This window comes from Sapajus apella, unplaced genomic scaffold (assembly GCF_009761245.1).
Source record: "Sapajus apella isolate SASKATOON/1434 unplaced genomic scaffold, GSC_monkey_1.0 scaffold224, whole genome shotgun sequence".
Classification (NCBI taxonomy): Eukaryota; Metazoa; Chordata; class Mammalia; order Primates; family Cebidae; genus Sapajus; species Sapajus apella.
In genome coordinates this window covers 626338-629402 of record NW_022437164.1, presented here as the reverse complement: position 1 = coordinate 629402, position 3065 = coordinate 626338, and the positions used below count along the sequence as shown (strand labels likewise).

The 3065-nt window shown below is 61.3% G+C and overlaps 1 protein-coding gene across 5 annotated transcripts in view; it reads left to right on the top strand.

The window, feature by feature from the left end:
* Positions 1-893: 893 nt before the first annotated feature.
* MYADM (myeloid associated differentiation marker) overlaps positions 894-3065 on the top strand; it is a 9189-nt gene continuing 7017 nt past the window's right edge. Inside the window, exon 1 of one of the 5 annotated variants that reach the window (XM_032271160.1) lies at positions 894-1128. The gene's annotated coding sequence lies outside the window, so the exon portion shown is untranslated. Of the gene's footprint in view, positions 1129-2511; positions 2643-2662; positions 2808-2827; positions 2851-3065 lie in introns of those variants that run through there. The other 4 variants (XM_032271159.1, XM_032271164.1, XM_032271163.1 and 1 more) reach the window with 4 other exon arrangements.

The window sequence follows — 3065 nt, the reverse complement described above, 5'->3', positions numbered from 1 at the left end:
AGGTGATTCGCCCACCTTGGCCTCCAAAGTGCTTGGATTACAGGCGTGAGTCACCACACCCGGACTGTTTTGTTGTTTTTTGTTTTGAGATAGGGTCTTGCTCTGTCGCCTAGGCTGGAGTGCCATTGCCATCTCGGCTCCCTGCAACCTCTGCTTCCCAGGTTCAAGTGATTCTCCTGTCTCAGCCTCTTGAGTAGCTGGGATTACAGGCGACACCCCCACACCCGACTAATTTTTTTGTATTTTTAGTGGAGGAGGGGGTTTCACCATGTTGGCCTGGCTGGTCTCGAACTCCTGACCTCAGGTGATCTGCCTGCCTCAGCCTCCCAAAGTGCTGGAATTACAGAGGTGAGCCACTGCGCCCCGCCTTCACTCTTCAGATGTTTGCTTCCTCTTCCTGCTACCCTGAATTCTGCTGTTGAGGGGTTCTAGCGTCTACAGGGGAACCGCTGCCACCACAAGGAAAACACAGTAAGTTTTGTAAGTGGAGACCACCCTTGGGCTGTTTTGGGTACCTCGAGTGTGTCACTATGGGGTCAGGCGGAGTGACTGATTTAGGGGAAAGTTTTGCTGCTACACTTGGGGCCAAGGAGACCTATGACTAGAACCCAGGGGCGGCGCAGGGGAGTCTCCAACTAACACCACGTCCCCACTCCCTATCTGTCCACAGCCCTCCCTCCTTAGACAGGGCCTGACCTGGGCGAATTGGGGCCTCCTCCCCTATGCAGGGCACAGAGTAACAAAGAGGGTCTGTGCCCCCTTTCCTTTGCAGAAACACAAAAAGTGTGCACACAGGTTCTACCTTCCTCCTCCTAGCCCCCGCCCCCACTCCTGCAGACCTCCCCCTTCCTGCAGGTCCCCCTCCGGCCCCTCCCCGCTCCGTAGCGCACGCAGACGCGGATCCCCAGCGCCCAGACCCCATCCGACCGCTCCCTTAGCCACTTGCGCGGCTTCCACCCCTGGGCTCGGCCTCAAAGCCTCCTCAGTTGGCGGCCTGGAAGGTGCCCAGCGGCGGCCGCGCCAGACGCGCCCCGTTAGCTCAGCGTCGCGGAGCATCCGCAGCCGCCACCAGGCCCCGCCCAGCGGCCGCCGCCAGCCAGGCCGCGCCCGGGAAGACTGCAGAGCTTGGTGAGTGAGCGCGGCCAGAGGGAGGGACTCAGGCGCCCCGGGTCCCCGCCCTGCACCTCCCCGGGGGCCTGACATCCCGACCTTCAGCTCCCTCTTTTTCTTTTGGCTCTGGCAGTCTGTTTCAGGGACACAGAGCCGCCTTTAAAAGACGCTCCCGGCAGCCCTGCCCTGGCCTGGGGCTCCGGGCCCACCGGCCCCTTGGATCCCTTCCTCTCTTGCAGGATCTGGGAATCCAGAGCCCCTAGCCCCAGCTCCAGCCCCATCCTCATTAAAATTCTAAGTCCCTCCCTCCATCCAGAAGTCAGGAATGTAGGCCAAAAATATCTGCCTTCCAGACCCAGGCGGTTCGGCTTGCAACTTCTGCTCTGAAAACCGAAGAGCCTGAGCTTTGATGGTTCTATTATTATTATTTTTATTTTTAATAGGGCAGGGCCTCCTTGTGTTGCCCAGGCTGGTCTTGAATTTCTGGGCTCAAGGGATCCTCCCTCCTCAGCCTCCCAAAGTGCTGGGATTTCAGGCGTGAGCCACCGCGCCGCAGCCTGATTGTTCTTTTGAGCCAAGATTCTGGGCCTCAGCCTAGGAGTCCTGTGCAGCCCCGGAGTCCGAGCCCTCAACTCCTACCGCGCTAGCCCCCAGGAATTTTGCCCCCAAAACACCCCACCCCTATTCACTGTGATATCTGAAACCTTCGTCCAGCCCGAATCCCTTACCCCGGGGAGCCTGGTGCCAGTGGGGACTAGGGGAGCATTTTGCTGCCCTTTCAAGATCCTTAAATACAGGAATCTAGCCTCTGTTTCTTGGGGGGACCCAGCAAGCAGGCATCGTAGCCCAGAACCACCTAAAGCCCAGGAATACTGCTCTCAATTCTCAGGGCTCCAGGAGACAGAGATCCTAGCCCACAAACCCCCTTAAACTGAGGAGCCTGTTCCCCCAATCCGCTGAGACCAGGTGTCCAAGGTTTCATCCAGCAAGGCAGGGGTGGAGGCGGAACACACCAGGAAGGAGGGGGCAGGAAGGGAGCGGGAGAATTGAGTGAGACGGGGGTGGGGACCTGAGCTGGGGGGCTCCGTTCTAAACAAATCCTAAACATGCGGGTTCCTATGGTAACCGTCCTTCCTTGCCTACCCTGGAGACTCCTCCAGGGCAGTGTCGAGGAGGGCAGCCCCCAGGAGTCCCCACGCCGCCAGCTGTTGTGTCTTCCTGTTTTGTCACCAAGGCAACGGTGACCTCAGCCCTCCAGTCGGTGCTCTGGGGTGGGGCGGGAGCTCCGCGTTACAGCGTTCCCCGCGAGGGGCGTGGCTTCCTCTTGACCCCGCCTCGGGGCGGGGCTGGGATAGCCCAGGCTCGGGGAAGTCCCCTGTCCACCGCCCTAGCCTGGAGCCGCGCCCTGCCCCGGCCCCACCCTCGGCCCGCCCGCGCTCGCTCCCTTGGCCGCCAACCCCACCCAGAGCACAGACCCTTCCAGCTGCAGCTGTCGTCTTTGCTTCAGCCGCAGTCGCCCCTGGCTGCCTGAGGTGAGGTTGTGGGGACCCCAGAGGGCGGACGCAACAGTCTAGGTTTTTATGGCCAGAGGGAGGAATGGGCAGGGTCCCAGAATGTCTGGGTTCTTAGAGAGATGGGCTGGGTTAGGATTCCTGGGGTTCTGCAGACGAGAGGGCTTGAGGACCTGGACTCTGCAGGTCAGACGTCTGGAAGAAGGAGGAACGGGACCTAGACTCCTGGGTCTGAGGGAGGAGGGGCTGGGGGCCTGGGCTCCTGGGTCCGAGGGAGGAGGGGCTGGGGGCCTGGGCTCCTGGGTCCGAGGGAGGAGGGTCTGGGGGCCTGGGCTCCTGGGTCCGAGGGGGGAGGGTCTGGGGGCCTGGGCTCCTGGGTCTGAAGGAGGAGGGTCTGAGGGAGGAGGGGCTGGGGTCTGGACTCCTGGGTCTGAGGGAGGAGGG